This window comes from Pogona vitticeps, chromosome 4 (genome assembly GCF_051106095.1).
Source record: "Pogona vitticeps strain Pit_001003342236 chromosome 4, PviZW2.1, whole genome shotgun sequence".
Lineage (NCBI taxonomy): Eukaryota > Metazoa > Chordata > Lepidosauria > Squamata > Agamidae > Pogona > Pogona vitticeps.
In genome coordinates, this window is record NC_135786.1 from 207,023,836 (window position 1) to 207,043,364 (window position 19,529).

A 19,529-nucleotide genomic window follows, 5' to 3' on the forward strand; every position below is an offset into this window, starting at 1 on the left:
AATTATATCTTTTCAACTGGGCTTTGGATTGTTTTGTGTTTGGGTGAGAAGTGCCTAACTGATGAAAAAAGAAGCCTCTTTTTGTGATTCCCCCCCCCCAACTTGGTGTCTCTTTGTGAGAGTTAGAGAGCAAGAGGCTATCTTGTAGACTAGTGGTCCCCAATCTTAGGTCTCCAGATGATTAAGACTAACTCCCAGAAATCCTGGCCAGTGATGAAGTCTTCTGGGAGTTTTAGTCCAATAACATCTGGGGACCTATGGTTGGAAACCACTGCTGTAGACCACCTTGACTGCTGACACTGGTGTAGACAATATTCAGGCTGCCCTTTGCTATAGAAAGCTTGGCAATGTGAACACAATACTGTGCAACATTATCAGGCCATTTCCTAATATTTTGAACTGTGGGTGCAGAAGCATAATATCCCACATTTCTAAGCCAGATTTTTTTTTTGAAGAATTGAATTCTGTAGTCCTCAAAAACAAACTATAATAAATCTTTTAATCTTACATGTTCCATTGTTTCATTTGCAAGCCTTCTGGAAAATCTAGTCACAGTTTGTCTCTTGTGACTACCATCAAAGAATCCTACATATGTCCAAGGTCCTGAGACAACAACTAGCCTACTGTGGCACAATCAGGCTTCTCTAGCTGTACTTAACCACAAATTATACAACTACAAGTGAAAGAAATTTTCATATTTCTAAAAAGCATCCAAGTTGCTGGACAACACATTCTGACAGTTATTCTGTTTCAAGTATACAATTTTGTGCCTCGTCTAAGAAGGAAATGACATGCTTGGAGGTCTTTCAGACTGTTATTTTCATTCCTTAATTAGATTTCCAGTCAAGTTCCCCCACTCACCCTACCATTTGTGACTTTCAAATGCATTTAAGTTAATCTGGCTAGGAAAAACGTGAAAGCCAATCATTCTAGCATGTTCTCATGACTGAGTAATAAGAACTCCCTAGATGTAGTCTGAATTATGCAGAATATTTCGTTAGCTAAATCAAATTTCTAAGCTCTCAAAACACAAGGGAATGGTAATAAAAATGCTTTTTCTGACATGCCAAATCTGATTAAAAGACATGTCAAATAATATGCCAAGTCACTGAATGCTGATATAATGGAAGACTTTAGAAATTAAATATTCATGATGCTAAAAGTATGCCCATCCACCAGAAGAAAGGATACCATGAGATGCGACTGCACATGACTGGGTAATTAATCTCAGGATTTTCACTATAGACACTTACCAAGATAAAAAGAATGACACATTTTTGGTATTCCAAAGATAGCATGACACAAAGCCATTGGAAATGTAGGAAGACGCCACAAAATCATCTGTTTGGTGCTATTGCTGTGAAACAGCACTTCTATTTCTCACTACACAGTTGAAAATTTTACAGGTGTGCAGAATTTATATACTGGCCGAGTACTTGGATTGTGACAAGTTTGGGCTATGGAAATTAAGCTACTGCATTCATGGCTCTTAGGCTGACAAGGGTTTGTGCGACACACATACATACACAGACCGGGGAGAAAGGGGGAATGAGGTGTTCTTTGTTTGAACACTGGGTCATCCCAAACTTTAAGTATGATGACATTCCTAAGCAGAAAAGACTTGACATATAAAGAAGCATGCAATTAAAATCTGGACAAACTGTATTTGACAGACAAATTTGAATTATATGTAGTCTCCAACTTCGAACAGGTTGTATGCTTAATAAACCTACTTCCTGTCATTTTCCAGAGTGAAATAAGATGCGAAGTTACCTTTCTTGAATTAGTGGAGATTTTGTGAATCAATGGGCCTAGTCTAGTTGCAATTTACTACATATTTTTGAAATAACAGAATTATGTACACTGTGTTGATGCTGCTATTGTGAATGATATTCAGTTCTTACTGTTAGCTGGTTAAAGTCAATATATGACACTCACCAGAACTTTTTTAAAAAGAAAAAAATCAATCTACTGTTCCCTTGTCACTCTCCAAAGTGCCTCTTTCTGAGCAGCTCATTAATTTATTAGAAAACAAGAAATTAGTATAAAAAGCTAGAGGAAAAGAACATCTTTCTATCTTTGGACGTGATAAAGAGCCTCGTGGCGCAGTGGTTAAAACGCTGTACTGCAGCTAAAACTGTGCTCACGACCTGGGGTTCAAATCCCAGGTAGCCGGCTCAAGGTTGACTCAGCCTTCCATCCTTCCGAGGTCGGTAAAATGAGTACCCAGCTTGCTGGGGGGGGCAATGTGTAGCCTTTATAATTAAAATTGTAAACCGCCCGGAGAGTGCTTGTAGCGCTATGGGGCGGTATATAAATCCAATAAATAAATAAATAAATAAATAATAAATAAAGTATTTGTTGCTTACTAACCAACCCACCAACCAACCACTTGTTTTCCTGTGAAATCTGCTGAATTTACTCTCATCTGTTCATTAAGTATCAATGTCAATGTTTTATTAAACGCAATTTAGAACATCCATATTTGTCTTTATAAAGCAGTTTTTTTCTCCCTGAATGCCTGTCTCATCTCAGTCATGTTAGGCAGCCATATTTGGAAAGAACAAAAGCTGCTGTACAGACACAGGCATGATGACAGTGGTGCAATATCCCCAATACTGTATGTTGTGCTGACATGTTAAGAAGCATTTGCCTGTGCCACCTAATTTGAAGTGGTGAGAAGAATGTCATTAAGTTGGCCATTTTGGCCTTGCATATTTGCAGGTGGAGCTGCAACACCTTTCTAATGTTTGGGGTGCTTGCTGCCTTCTCTTGCCATGTGACAAGAACAGTTGACCAATGCCCTATGTATCAACAGTATTGCTCCTGATTAGACATGGGCACTTCCCAGCAGGCCGCTTACCGGGCTCCATGTGGTGCTTAGTTCTGTTGTCATTTTGCCAATTGTGGAAGCAGCCCAGTTGACCCTTCCCCACCTTCCAATGCAGCAGACCACTGCAGAGGGGAGGCAGGATGGGGACTCTCCCCATTCAGCCAATTAGTGGTCGGCTGCATGGGGAGGCGGGGAAGGACTAGCTGAGCTATCTCTGTGATTGGCGTGACAATGATAACAGAGCTAAGTGCTAGGTGGAGCCCAGTAAGTGTCCCTGCCAGTTCTGGGTTGTAGGATTGGGCCTCTGCAGCACCTGTGGTTTTCCCAGGGAAACAAATACGAAGTGCCATGTCTACTCCTGATTCTCAATGAAAAACCTTCCAAACTAATTCTGCACAGGCTAGCGATTGCCATCTCCTGGGCAGGAATGAGATTCCTCTGTGGAGCTTGGCTTGAGTGCACTTCTTCTGTTCCTGGTCTTAGTTTGTTATCTAATTCTGCCCTTGGATCCTGACTTCTCTTCAATCTTGCTGGTGCCTAGCTCCAGACCACTAACTAAACAGCCCTGATGCTATGTGCTTATTAAGCACCAAACAAATGAATGCAAAGTTGAATTCAGAAACAGTATGCCACTGCATACCAGATTCTGGACAGAAAAGAGCCAGGAATAATACTGCGCTTGCACCCTAACTGTAGGTTTCCTAGAGGTATTTGACTAGCCATTGGAAATAGGAAAAGATGGATCTTTTTAATATTCGTGTCTCTTTTTCTTTTTGGCCAATTAGAAATAAAAGTCAAAGAGGAACAAAGAGAATCTTGGATGAATTAAGTAAAAGAGGCAAATGCATACAGCATTCAGGGAGAAAAAAAACTGATTTACAATCTCTGTTGTCATTGGGTACTAATCCTGTTAGTTGGGGAGGATAGAAGCTGCATCATTGGTGAAGAGGGAGGCTGGGAACCACTGAGATTGACCAGAAGCATAAATCAAAGGACTGAAACATGGGTGGCTACATAGCAGAATGTTGTAGCAACACTACCTCCTTAACACCCCATGAAATGTATAGAGGATACTAGCATACAGACAAAAACCTATGAAGGACAGAAGCTGATTACAACTCTCCGCACCAAAGGACACCTTTATATTACCAGCCGTGTTTGAAAAGGCTGGGCAAGACCCATATGAAAGCAGAACCCCACTAAACTTCATCCCTTGCATATCTCTAAATTTCTTAGGATTCCAGAGCTGCCACCACTCCCCCCAGCATGGTCTAAATGTTAACAACTGAGTTGTGATTTCTTGCAGATTTCTAAAATCACTGTTTTACCCAACATGAATTGAGTTTTCAACTTATTACTCATATGGCACACTAGGTTCCATGTTGCAGTTGGGATTCTGTCCACTCTCTACTACTCTAGCAATCAGGTCCCCAACTGTGCATTCTTTAACAGTTTCTCAACTGTGCATTCTTTAACAGACTTCACTTCACACTCTATATGAGAAGCTTCTAAAATAAAAATAGTTCTGCCATATTGTTTTGAAAACCACATGCTTTCTAATAACTTGCATTTCACTGTAACAGCCTAATAAAATCTAATACAAATATCATGCTGTGTCTAACCAGTTATCTTCACTGCCTCCCACCCATTGGGCTCACCCATGCTACATTCATACATGAACACAAGACTTCATATTATTTAGTCAAAGTATCTATCCTCTCTCTTAAAAAGTTGCACCGGATCCTTCTGAGAGAAATTTACTGTAGCAGCTGCAGCCAGCTGTGAACTTTCCCATGGGGTCTGCAGCTGCTGCTTCTGATAAATCAATGATCATTCTATGACTGTGGTGAAGGGTCTTAGCTGCCCCTGAAATAAGATCATTTGCTGGTATCGTGGGAACTTGGGCAGCAAAACTGCTATTCTATTAATTCAATCCAAAAAAAGAGATTTATAAAATCTGGTCTCCAATTGACTAAAAACTCACTGTGTACATTGGTGTTGGGGGAGAGAATAAGATTAATCATGTGAAATATTTCTGGCTGTAGAAACAGAGAGCCCATCTTCCTAAAAGAATTTATGGGACTCCATATTAGTCATCACATACTTCATCCTTCCTTCCTGCTTTAATGGTAAAATAGATGATTATAAAGTATGGCATTTTTCATATTCTTATTTAATCACTATGATAAATACCAAAATATAAGACCAAGTTACTGAATTATTTGTGAGGGAAGTGCTGCAGTTCAGCTCAATTTGTTTGAACACATCTGGTTCTACACTTATACCTGAAATTAATTTTTATATTTAAGGCATGATGACTAGTCCTCGTTTTCAGGAATGATGACTACTAATGAATTTAAAACATTATATTGAGTCTGCATTCCAAATATTAAACACGTCATATTCCTGTCACTGAAGGCCAGTCTGTCTAAGGCAAATAACCCATCCATTCTTTCATAATTGTAGGCAGCCTAATGTGGCCATTTTGTTAGTTAATATAAAGGTGGTCCAAGGGTGATGATGGCAGAGTATGAAAACGTCACATTTCAGATTATAGCTTCCAGAATGTTCTAGCCAGCATGGGCATGCTGAGTGTAGAATTCTGGGAGTAAAAAGTATTTTTTTAAAAAGTTCAGTGGAGTATAGAACTTACAGCTATTTGGCTCTAACCTAAGAGGGTGTTCCTCTTTTCAAATCAGGTGAGGCTCCCACAGTAAAAAGTGAAGATATAAAAAGGATGTGCTGAGGGACAGATAAAAAGTGGGGGGCAGTGCCTTGATATGCAGGATATTCCAAGCCCATTGCACGCCTACTTATTTTGTCTTCTTCTTAAGCCATACTAATTCTGTAGCAAGGGTGAAGAGGTCAAGAAACAAAAGCTTATTTAACAGGCTGAACAAAATCAAGCCAAGGGCTTCTGAAGAACCTCACTATATTAGGACCATCAAATACACATACTCAGTAATAGCCTGAGGCATAATTTATTACCTCATAAATGCTCTGCTTAAATGGGTGCTCTTCACTGCCTGTCTCCCCCCTTCCATTTGCAGCTTTGTACCCAACTTCCTTCTCTCTGGTAGCCTTCAGAGCTTATTTATATATTTATCCCAGCTGTGCCTCTCTGGCATTTACTCTCTGAACTGATCCAGCTCTCTCTGTCAGCTCTTCTAGTAACTGATGTGTTAATATGACCCACTCACATCAACTGATGATACCTCCCTCTTTTTGATGCATCACTAAATTAAAACAGTATAAATCTCTTTGCATACTATAAAGAAAGAAAAAGAGAGAGACCATTAGGAACCCTTCTCTTTTAAATGGCTTTAAAACTGATTCAGCTGAGCTACAATTTTGCCCTCCATTAGGGAAAGGGCAAAATTGCTTTTACAAACCATTAGTGAAGTTACACCTGTATTTATCATAACCACACTGGTTTCATATTTCAACAGTATAAATCCAAAAGGCTTTCCACTGTCTTTCATTACAAGAACACTTACATGCTTGTACATATTAAACAACAGAGCCTGTCTAGCATTGAATAAGTTAGGTTTTCCTTTGAAGATTTTTATTAATTTGTTTTAATTTCTAGAGTATCCATTGAATCAATTAATTTTTTTAAATGTTGCTCAAATAAGAGCAACAAAGTATTTCCAAATACAATATAATAGTTTGCTCTTTTACTGTTACAAAGTCCCACTGAGTAGCAAAAAGAACAACAAACTCACACACAATTAACCAAAATCCAATTCAAGTTCACATGAAGTAGATCTTCATGCAGGAGTTGCAGAAGTCCGTACCTGCCGTGCAGATGACACAGCACTGCAGTCTCACAATTCCTCTTGCACACTGGTCTAAGATATTTTTGCCTCCTGAGGCACAGCAGTAACTGCCTCTTTCCCAAAGCCAGGCAAATTGTTTTTGGCGCAAGGGGCAAGAATAGCTCCTCTCCCCATCTCCAGCAATAAATATACAAAGAAAAGCCACACAAACATGTAATCATTTCTTGTCGTTTCATAAAGCTCAGAACTGGCTGCCTGAAACAGTCATCCCATCTACCAAACGGTAGGGCTAGGCATGGGGAATCGGAATTATATATATAGTATATATTAACTCAGATCTGATGGACTGAATCCAGTGCTTCTGGATGTAGAAATCATAAAGCAACCTTAATACTAAGGGTATTAAGAGCTACCTTATAATGACGGGGTAATATCAAACCATTTTGCTTACTCCTGGTGAGTAAGGGTAAAGAAGAATCCACTCTACCCTTCTGCATGCGCAAGGCCATGCTCTGTTCATCAGGGCCATCTCTGGCCTGTTAAAAACAGCAAGCCAATGAAAGTGCAGAGCTCTATCGTTTGTGTGTGTGTGTGTTTTATGCTCCATGATTCCTCAGAGGATATTGGCCATTGACCTTTGATCTATCTGACCATCACTATTTATACAGCCAGTAGTTTTCCAGGATTTCAGCCAGTCTTCCTCCAGTACTGTACTCATATCCAATATCCCTTTAACTAGCAGCACTAGGGAGCAACTCTGTGATTCTCTTAGAGTGTAATACATTCAAATAATGTAATGCATGCTCCTCCATTCAGCTACTAGGATTTCATCAGGAACAGTGAAGTTATAATATATTATCTAGCTTGTTTTCTTTGTGGAATTTATTTATTTATTCATTCATTCATTCATTCATTTGAAACAAAGGGGAAAACAGACAGGGGTTTTCCCACATTCCATAGTGGCATGCACAGCTGGGACATGTTGCTAGATACTTTATCATCTAAACAACACACACCTGGTCATAGCATAAAGTACAGAAACTGTTTTTTTCCTATAGCAAAAAATCAAAACAATAAACCTTAAATAAATACATAACAAAAACAAAACAAAACCACCACTCCTAAAAAAAAACCCTCTAGTAAGATCCATATCTGGAGAGAAAAACAGGTTGTTTCTCAGGCTTTTTAAAAAACATGTAGATTTCTGGCTTACATTGTAAACAGGGTAGCAGTGGGTCCGTGTAACCAATCAGGGCAGTGATGAACAAACCCCATCAAATTTCCTAAGATCAGATCTCTGCATTCTATTTATATTTGTGTTCCATTTTAAAGAGAAGGGGGATGCTGATCAGTTTGGGACTGAACTGTGAGGAGATACAGCAGAAATGCATAATTTAGGAAAGAACCTACAATGAACTTCAGAGCTACAACAAATATTATTTGGATTTCCTCATAGTTAGAAACATCCAAGAAGAAAGATAAACTGTACAGGCTTATCAAAGAAGGAAGGAAACCCATGGATATATTTTTAAGATAACTGATGTAAAATATCCTAAGCTGATGGTCATAATATACTAGAATGAGTATATGGATATACATCAAACAATGTCCAAAATGCAAGTACATTTTCTTCACCGGCACAATGGAATAGGCTTGGTGGCAAATTGCTGCAAGTTAGCATAAGCATTTTCTGACGCAGACCAAATCACGCAACTCAGAATGCTTCACACCAATTGCATTAACTAATTTTGAACGTTATTCCTAAGAATTGAGGAGGTACGTCTGTGTATGTAAAAAAAAAATAAGCATCTGTGGAATTTATTTTGTGGAATTTGATCAGACATTTGAAGAGCTTCAACGCATGAATAAATGTAAACCTTCAAAATATATTTTTTCTCATACTTAAGGATAAGATGGCCAGAAATTGGGAGTTTGATTCTCCACTATGCCTTCTTGACAGGGGTTGGACTCAATTATCCATAGGATCCCTATGAGCTCTGCAGTTTTATGATGATGATGGTGGTAGTAGTGATGCTTTTAGCCTACAGCATCATGTTTTCTGAATCCATACAGAAATAGATGTACACGTCAAGATTCTACACCATTGTCTCCTGAATTGCTTTAACCAATATCTCCTGATTCCACTGACAGGTTATAAAAACACTAAAAACAAGGAAATGCCCAGAAGACATATATGTCCCAATTTTTTTTTCTTGTTGCTATTAGGGTACTCACCTAATGTGATGCTTAGGTTCGCATAAATGCAATGTAACACATCCTAAGTGTTAATAGATTTGAGCCTGGAGGTGGGCATGAATTCTCAATGGGGTCAGGAAATATAAGAAACCTACATGAAACTTTAAACATTATCACAATCCTAACAATAACATAATCCCTCAGTGAACTGCAATTCTTTGCACTAAGCAAAGTCCCCTACAGCTCACACAATGCAAGGATTTACCGTATTTTTTGCTCCATAAGACGCACCTTTCCATAAGACGCACCAATTTTTTAGGAGAAGAAAACAGGAAAATATAATCTGTTTTCTTCGCTCCATAAGACGCACAGACTTTCCACCCCCCCTGTTTTGTGGGGGAAAAGTGTGTCTTATGGTGCAAAAAATACAGTAAATAAAACAATTTAGTGCACAATTCCTATGCTTGAATGTTTATGCTCGATCACAGTATATTTATTTTGAATGATCATAATATATTATAGATATAATTGTTACCTTGCTTTCCATGTCTGCAATAACTCTGCAATTATAATCATCAGTGTTCCCATTTTAGCTGTAGAGGTTTGAGGGTGAAAGAAAATGGATTTCCTCAAAACCAAACTCTGAATTTGTGGACATGAGAAGATTTATACTGAATGACCCAATTTATCATAACTTAACCAAGAACTTTATCATGGACTAGGTGTTTACAAACCCCAGTACAGCCACATGGACAGCCAGCATTACAAAATAGCAGGGTAGATTAAAATAATTTAAACTTCAAATTGATTTAAATAATAATTTTATTTTTTTAATTTTAATTAAATTTTGCAATCAAAAACACCCTGCAAAACAGTACTATCTAGCATCACAATCTTTAAAATCAATACATTTGATATGAATTTTTACGTTTAGAACTGCATATACCCATATTTGATTTAATACTATTGGACCTTTATAAAAGCTAGTAGCCTATAGCTTTTACATATAGCTTCTGATAGAAGCAAATTAATACAGGAAAAGAAAACTACTTGAAACTGTGGAATATCTTATAAAAGAACATCATTCTCCAATGCTACTAGATACCTTGTAGGGTATATATAGTCAGAATGGCTAAACTATTTCTAGGAACCTCTTAGTTGTAAACTATTTATCAAGGTCTGAAGAGGTAAGATTCAAAGTTAACAGAACCTGATCACTCCACCTACCAACACACAGGTACATGTGTGTACTAAAACAGAGCTTTCTCTGTGTTTCTTGGAATTTTTGTCTATGACCGCTCCCTCACTAGTCAGAATATGTTTAAATATACAGGACAAAATATTATTTATGATGTTCATATGCCCAATTCGGCATGCCATACAGCACATGACATATCTTCAGATTCTCAGGAATGGTCCAACCAACCATTTTAAAAATTTTAAAAAATCTTATGTAATCCGAAGTCAAAAATGATCCAGGTCCCAAAGAGATCTTGAAAAGTTATTTTTAAGAAAAATTAATATAACGACATGTATACATAGGGGGATGTGGTGGCATTGCAGGTTAAACTGCAGAAGCCTCTGTGCTGCAGGGTCAGAAGACCAGCTGTCGTAAGACCAAATCCACACGACGGAGTGAGCTCACGTCGCTTGTCCCAGCTCCTGCCAACCTAGCAGTTCAAAAGCATGTAAATGTGAGTAGATAAATAGGTACTACCACGGTGGGAAGGTAACGGCATTCCATGTCTAGTCGTGCTAGCCACGTGGAAACTGTCTACAAAAAAACGCTGGCTCTACGGCTTGGAAACAGGGATGAGCACCGCCCCCTAGAGTTGGACTAAATGTCAAGGGGAACCTTTACCTTTACCATAGCCATACATAACTGAGCAGAAGAAGGATATATAAGTTATCACTGCATGGTTATGCAAGGTACCAGGAGATCCTTATGACTGTTCCTTTTAAAAGTAACTTTCCAGACTCTGGCCCAGGTTATATTCTGCCAGGCTGCTTCTGAAAACATGTATTAGGTGCGAGGCCTCTGGCCCAGAAAACTGTTTTGATTCTTACATATCAGACTGTGTGGCTCTATAAAGTGTGGACTATGGCAACCTTATTTCTCATAATTAAAAACAGAGATTGAAAAGTTCTAGCCAATTGTTGACCTATAATCCAGTTGTTCATGGCGGGGAAGTATGTGTATGACATTAGTCTGAAAAGTTGCAAACCTAGAAGATGTGTCACTATATGCGGGGGAAGACTGATTAGTTCTTCCCTTGGGTAAATATACTCAGACCTCTGTATTGTCTTGGGTCATTTAGTAGAGAATTTTAAGCAGGGATCATTATTCCCAGCATTTCTTGAATTGTAAGAGACCTTTGATTTATGGCTCCAAGAAACTGTGGGAAAATATACTAAAATCCCCTACCCCCCCGCAATTTTGGGAAGATTGATCATTCTTATTAATAATTAGTAATTTGCACATTCAAACAAGGGTTCAAGTCCACCGTGGGCAACTGTACCAACTGTCAAACAAGACTATGACAAACAGTAATGCTACACAGGTAAAAGCAAAAGGCTTATATATCACCCCTCAGTACTTAAAACACTCTCTGCTGGTTTACAAGTTAATTATGCAGGCTACACATTGCACCCTCCCCCCCCCCCCCGCAAGCTTGGGTACTCATTTTACTGACCTCAGAAGGATAGAGCCGACTACCTGAGATTGAACCCCAGGTCGTGAGCACAGTTTTGGCTGCAGTACAGCAGTTTAACCACTACACCACAGGTCTCTTTATTGTTCTGTTTATTTTGGTACTATCTGGTTTTCATCAGCGTCGATACACATATACTTGTGACCCAGACGTTGCTTGAAGTTCTTACATAAATATGAAGAGATTATTTTTCTCATCATACATTTTTTCCTTAGACCAAATAAAATCAGTTCTTTGGATAGCCTACATAGGTCTTTAACAGTATGATATTAAGCACTGAGGTGTTCTTCAGAGGCCATTACGAGTTTAAAATTACTGTGGCCTGGAGCAATTGTTATAAAATGTAACTTATTAAAGAAATGAAATAAATTAAAATCTCAGGACCTATTCATAAAGAATGGCCTTTATGCCACTATCCAATAGCGTTTTTTACCCTTTTAATGTGAAAGAGCAAGTCTTCCATTATTTAGTGCAATAAAAAGAGGCATTTATTTAACAATCAATTTTTAAAGTTGCAGAAAATGGAAAAGTGAGTTTTTTATTTCACTGATTCTTTGAATCTGCAGTCAATTTAAGAGGATAAAAAAAATACTATTTGCCAGGCCTTAATATTGGAAAATTATATTGCTTTTCTTTCTGAATTGAAGACAAGAACTTTTAAAGTTGCCATCTTGAGAATCAGTGTGGCTATATTAGTGAAAAATTGTATTCGAACCAAATTCCTACATTTGTTCTCACTTTTTCCCTATAATGCCATATACAAATAAATAATATTGTTATATGATCCTTGAAGTCCAGAATAAAGAAGCTTCACAGCATGAAGTGATTCAGAACAAGTATAAGATCATTGTGTTGTGCATTAGAACTGAGTCAAAAACTCATGTTTAGCCACTGGTGATTTGAATCACAAAATGGTAAAGATAAAGTGATATTTCTCACTGAACCAATTATCAATTGATGTAGCTTTAAGGTTAGCTCTTCATTTTCATATTCTTCAGCTCAAACGCACACACTCTCTCTATCTCACCCCTCCCTTAAAACTCACAAAATGCAGACTATTTAGACTGGACATTTGCAATCTTCCATTTGAAGAGCGCTTTGTGTTATGAAAGGCTTTGTAAGCCGCCCCGAGTAGACATGGTCTAGAGGGGAGGGGTAAAAATCAAATAAATAAATAAATATAAATAAGGCTTTGTGGTCCAAGTCCTGTTTAAAGAATCACCTAGCAAACGGAGTAAAATAGAACTTTTTTTTTTTAAGGACAGACAACGAAGTGTGTAGACTGCTTGTACTTTTGCATTAAAACACAGGTTCTTCTGTGCTTAATTTGACTGGTAATCTGACCTGCAGATACATCTTACAACAGCCTGGTGCCCTGCTCACTTATGGATATTTCTGGCATTATTTCTAAACAACTCCCCATAGTTGTGGGTCAAACAATACAAGATGCCAGTCTCAATATCGTAAGAGTATAAAATGCTATCCCTCCAAAGATGTACAGTACTCTCAAATGTGTGATATTTTTGCAATCAACTTATAAATAAAATTTTGTTTACTGACCAATGACCACCCACCAAAGCAGGTTTATTTGCAAGTTGTGCAGTTGTGCAAACCTCATAAAAGGATAACCAAATGTCCTTTATCTCTTAAGAAAGATCCAGTTGTAACTGTGAAGCTTAGGATGAGAACAGATAAGGATTTGTCTCACTTGAGATGGGCTGGTTTCCTCTTTTTCCTGGTAATCAAATGATGTACAAGCCATAATGAATCAGCTCCTCCTTGATTCTTTGCCTACCTGCCTATTTCAGAGGCTACTGTTTCTTCGGTGCAAGTACGGTCACTCTGTTTTGGTTTCATTCCAGTGTGTTGATTGCTATGATTAAACCAAAGCAGGTGGTTTAAACTATGCCTTTGCCAAAACCACTTGATGATATCAGGAAACTGAAAGCTTCCTCTCACTCCCCCACATAGGGGTAGAAAGGAATCAATTTTTTAAAAGCCCCAAGACACACTGCAATATTTCACTTAGAAAAAAATTGAAAGCTTCCTTTCTCCCCTCTCCAAGGGGAATAGGAGGAAGCTTTCAATTTCTCACAATTGTCAAAGATGATTTAGGACTTTAATATTGTTGAAATGTCTCTCACAGAGTTTAGCTACTCATTTTCGCTTTAGCAAGACTGATGAATATCATACAAAAGTATTACAATGCCATCCTACATGTTCCTATATAGAAGTCACAGAAGAACTGAGAAATGTGATCCATACTTTGATTCACAGTCATCCTTTCCTTGGATTAAAATAGGATCTATAATGCAGAAGCTGTTTGGGATTCTAAAGTCTGTCCTTAAACTCAATATTTATATTCAAACAGATTTGGGAGGAGTCTTTCTCTCCCATTGTTTGCTTTCATATTTCTTTTTTTTAAAGGCTTCAGTAATTAACAAGATGATTCTGACTTGTGCTGACCTGCCCAAGTATGAAATATTCAGAAGTGGTCTACTAGTCCCTCTTTCTGGTGGTGTTCTGAGACTATGCAACTTCACGAAAACTTATGGGTGGCACAGCATGTAACTCTTTGAGCCAAGATTTACTTCCCAAAAACCTGTCTTTTTAACTGTCTTACTGCTTCTTAACTGCTCTTTTGGCAATCTTACGTTCCATGTTAAAACACATTATAGTTTCCCAACAGCTATTTAAAAAAAACCCTACTAGAATCCTCTTAACATGACTAATATCTTGGAAAAATTACATCAGTTGTGTTGATTCACTAGCTTCTAGATAAATGAGTTCAGAAAATGAGCTAATTCTGATTATCGAACTGATGCTGCAATCATTAGATCTTCTGTGATAAAAAAAAATCTGACTCAATGAAATAAACAGGAGGTCTTCATCATCAGTCTAACATCTAAAGTTAGAGAATGGAACCATGAGCTCATTGTTAGTTGTTATTTCATTTTTAAAAGAAATGAGTAAAAGGAACACAATGTAATCTACCACACTAACATGAACAGAAATAAAAACAGAATAATCTTTCATATCCAAAGAATTTTTTCCATTTAATGGTTTAAAACTATACTTAAATAATATATTCAACAATCATGTATCTGTCAGATTTGGTTTCATACCTCTCAAATTTCAAGAGAGAAGAGAAAATGGAGCTGCACCGTGTATACCTACTAACTGCATCATACCCATTCTGTTCTTGGCAATTCATCCACAAAATACCCACAGGAATTTGCTATACTTTGCTATAATTATTTCCACAATATGCCACATCTATCTGCATAATACTTTGAATAACTAAGTTGAATAAATTCTTGATTCACCTTTATGTGTGTGTGTGTGTGTTTCCCCCTTGCACACTGAAGGTGGCTTAGAGACCCTCTGAAGGCATCTTCCATGGCAGCTGTGATAGTGATCTCACAGTACTGTATCAACAGTGCATCTACTCAGTGCTGCTGCAGGATGTAAAAATGTTTACAACATTTCTAAAATAAAACTAGGGAACCATGTGTGGACTGCTGCTATTACTGTGCAAATCATTTTGTATATAAAGTTGTATCCATTTCAGTTTGGATGCCACCAATTATATTGGAGTCTTTCACCAAGATACCTTTGCCAAGTAAAAGCCATTCCCTGGACAGAAGAACAGAGATGTTGATAATCAGTATTTAACATCAGATCAACAAAGATAGCTAAGCCACTTACCACCTGGTCTGCATATATTCTGCATATTAATTTTATTGATAATACAAATCATATTTTATGGTCAGCTCAATACATTTTTCCAAAGTCAAGAAATGCTTCTTGAAAAGAGATAACACAATTCTTCAAGGAAGTAAAAAAATAATTACTGTTTTGAAAATATCATCAAATATTGGTGAGAATCCAATTAAAGAATTAAATTGCTGAGAGTTGGTGAGTATAAATTTCAGCAGCAAATTGCTGCTAGTTTAGAAGCTGACATTTGTTGCCATGTGCCAAGTCACAAGACAGGTATGAGACACCAAAGACCTATTCAGACTTTCAACTAGAAGCGGTTTGCTGCTGTGGTTTTTGCCAGTGGACTTCTGCTAGCAGGTGTAAGTAATAGGGTCATCACTACACCTGTTTTTTCAGATTTTATCCAATAGCTGAGTTTTTCTATTTCGTCTTGGAATACATACACCTCAAAATTCACTTTGGGCCTTTAGGTTTTTCCAAAAACAAGTATTGACTCCTCCAGCAACCTTTATTGTTGTCCTGTGGACAGAAAACAAAAATAAAATAGTAATATTTCGACTTGAAATATTCAGAGTTTCTCATTTCATGCTGCTACTAATGCATATTTCCCAGCATACTAAAATTGTTTTTCTGGAGCTGGGAGCTAATTTAACTATTCCTCAAAGCTCTTCAGTTTTTAAAAATGCAATCTTAATTATATTTTTATTAACATATAATAAAAGATTCAGATGGAAAATTAATAAAGTTGAGCTTGTGCATCATACAAAAGATGCAGAAACCTATTGTTGATATAATTGAACATGCTTAGGAGAAACCACTGTGCATTCAGATATTAAACTGAATTTTAACAGCAGCTGTTTCTCCTGGCACTCATAATCAGTATTTAGTCTCTTTCTTAGCCTCCACCATTCAGAGAGCATCAGAATGGATGATGAGTAGCAACATTTAAAATAAAACATCAAAGCTCCCAAAGGAATAAAATTAAGAGTATTCAGAGCCTTCAGTTACTAAAAGGCAGCCTAAATGAGAAAATTTAACAATTTTTTAAATTGAGACTTGGAGGTTGGAACATCTCCAGAGGAAGAGAGCCTCAAAACTGTGAAACAGCTGGCATGCATTTTAATACTTTTAAAATAATTTTCCAAGCCAAATGTAGAGGTTGATCACCTTGTTAAATAAATTCAGCAGCGACAGCATCATTACTTAATGTACTTGAATTCTTTTAATTTAACTGACACTGTATTTACAGATACATAACACTAACGCAGAAAACATGCTTGCTGTTTGAAGATATATCTGTTTTAACCCATTTGGTTATCTGCTGCAGGGTTAGTGGAATGTTAATGCAGACCCTAGACTATAACCTCCTAACTGAATTTAAATGCATACCTCTCACAAATATAGCATCACCTGGGACAAATTAACTGGGGTGTTTTGGTCAAAGACCACAAGATTTCAGTGCAGCAGAACTTTCTCATTAAATTTACAGTGGAGCTGAGGGAGAATTTCATATGAAATCCACTGAGATCTGTTTTGTAAGCCAGCTGTACTAAAGGTCCTTCATCACTAGCCACAGGACTCACTGTCCAGCTCCCTGTAAGATCCTCACAGTACATACCACAAGAAGCTATTATATTTATCCTGTTACACTTGTACATATGACAATGCCAAAACATTCTGCTACTAAATACTGAAGAGCAATTTTAGTTTTTCCAGTGTTTGTTATTTCTGGGACCATTCCCATTTAAGTAGTCCTTCATTTTAAGGGAAGGAATAGTGTCTGGTATGAAATGATAGTCTCTCTCTCTGAATGCCTTAATCCTCATGGGAAGGGAAGCAAATGATACTATGTGTAAAAAAAGAAACATTCTTAGAGGAGACTTGTGCCAGAAAAGGAACAGTGTGAATCTCCATGCGTATGTGAAGGAAAATCAGTTTTACACATGGTAATAGGTCACACACACATGCATGTGTATGTCGCAAAGGGGGACATCTACACACAGAGAGATGTACAACCCACATTCCCCTTGAATGTGTGATAAATATTAGCCAGGTTTTAATACACTGTCCAGTTTAGTCGATTTCAAATAAACTGCCCACATATTTCTAATGTATATATAAATGAAGGCTCTACTTGGTGTATCTGAGTACATTTAGTCTCCTCTGCAGATCAGACAGTTGCAAAAAACTGCTCCGGCCACACCTTTCCTTCTTCCTTCATCTTTTCATTAAGCTCTGATCAAGGAACCAAGATGATGATGAGAAACTGAAACAGACATTAGAACACCTACCCTGCAAGAACCCAAAGGAGAAAAGTAGATGCATGCACGAAAGCTATTCAAGACAATGGAAGAATAATCAGGTGGCTGAAAGGTTTGCTTCGCTACCTTATTACACAGTCCTTATAGAATCAAAGGCTGCACTTGAAAAATGTAATCATTATAAAAGGAGGTAAAAACTATGATTCAAAATGAAGACCCCAAATTAAAATTATCTTTTTCACAAAACTACTTAAATGTATTAAAAATAATCAGGATGACATAAATAAGAATGTTAAGACTAGTTTGTTAAGCTATAGAAACAGAGGGAAAGCAAACATCTGTTACTCAGCTGTTGGTTTAAAAGATTTATGTCTATTTTATTCTATGCTCAAGACAGTCCACAACAATAAATAAAGCTGCAAAGCTAACACAGCCAGAAGCATTACATGCCACACTACTTCTAAGATATCTTTCCTTAATGCATAGGTCTTGCTCTAAAGGCCATCAGGATGTGCTTGGATGAAGAACCTCTTCGGTGAGATTATTCAGCAAGCCTAGAATAATCATGAAAAGATCATGATTTCTGAGATTGACTTAACTGAACATAGAGCAGGGTACTGGAAGTGCATCTTAGATGAAGGAATACATGCACAGAATAAATCCAATGGGATGGTAAGGTTTTGTTTATTTATTTATTTATTTGCTAGTTCATAGATATGGTTCATTTAACTCAGCTTAGCCATGTATCGTTCACAATCACAACTATAATCAGCATAATTTTGAATCAGGGCACAACAGCTTTATCTATATACTGCTACCAGCCTCTAACATAGAGTCATTGTTGTTTTCAAAATCTTTCCACCTTCAAGAAACATTTTTAATGGGAACATTTTGTTGAAGAACTCTGTCTCCCATGCAACATTTCAGACAATTCAGGAGTGTCTTCTGCAGCAGATCCCCACCTACATGAGGCATTTAGGCTTTGTTACAGGAGTGGACCATATGTGTACCCTACTTCTTTCTTGCAGGCCCTGCCACCTTCCTCTCCATTGCATTTTGCCCACCTCAGTTATAAAGGTGACTATATTGGCCAAAATCCAGTGGCTTGGTGTGGTAACTCATATTAGAATAGACCCACTGAGTCAAAGGGAATTTGGTGAGCCAATTCCTCCAGTAGTTTCTTGATTGAAATCAGCCTACTCTAACGGCAAGTTACTTTAGCACAGCAACTCCCAGTTGGAGTAGGCCCATTTGAATCAATGGAACTTATGGAGGAATTGACTTACCAAATCCTCATTGTGTCAATAGTTTACTCTAGTTTATTATGCTAAGCAACAGGATTTTGGACATTGCTTTTGAAAGTTTGTGGTGTGGCAGGGGCAAAGATGCCACATTTCCTTTTAAAACAAGGTGCATGGGGAGTGGGAGCCTCGTTTACAAACTCAGAGATGCTGCCAGAAGCTTCTTGAAGTGCTGTTGAGTTTGAGAACAAGGTGCAGGTCCCTTATGGACTTTTGTTTAAAGCAAGGTAAAGGTAAAGGTAAAGGTTCCCCTTGACAATTTTGTCCAGTCGTGTTCGACTCTAGGGGTGGTGCTCAACCCTGTTTCCAAGCCATAGAGCCAGCGTTTGTCCGAAGACAATCTTCTGTGGTCACATGGCCAGTGCGACTTAGACACAGAACGCTGTTACCTTCCCACCGAGGTGGTCCCTATTTATGTAATTGCATTTGCATGCTTTCGAACTGCTAGGTTGGCGGGAGCTGGGACAAGCGACGGGCGCTCACTCCGTCGCGTGGATTCGATCTTACGACTGCTTGGTCTTCTGACCCTGCAGCACAGGCTTCTGCAGTTTAGCCCACAGCGCCACCACGTCCCTCTTGTTTAAAGCAAAGATATGGCCATTCTGCTGCTGCAGCAAACCAGGCAATAAGGGAAGAGTGCAAACTCCAGCATGAGGTTCATGCAAGGCAATCCAGCTCACCTCTGCTTTTTACCTTTTCCTCATGAACCGAGAACACACACTACA

At 38.0% G+C, this 19,529-nt stretch overlaps 1 protein-coding gene across 17 annotated transcripts in view; it reads right to left on the reverse strand.

Moving 5' to 3' along the window:
* Positions 1–19,529, reverse strand: part of PAG1 (phosphoprotein membrane anchor with glycosphingolipid microdomains 1) — a 173,389-nt gene that overhangs the window by 83,548 nt on the left and 70,312 nt on the right. For 3 of the 17 annotated variants that reach the window (XM_078393555.1, XM_078393553.1, XM_078393557.1), the window contains one exon: positions 15,686–15,761. The exons of 12 other annotated variants lie outside the window; for them this stretch is intronic. The gene's annotated coding sequence lies outside the window, so the exon portion shown is untranslated. Of the gene's footprint in view, positions 1–5,821; positions 12,591–15,685; positions 15,762–19,529 lie in introns of those variants that run through there. 2 more of the 17 variants (XM_020787530.3, XM_078393561.1) reach the window with 1 other exon arrangement.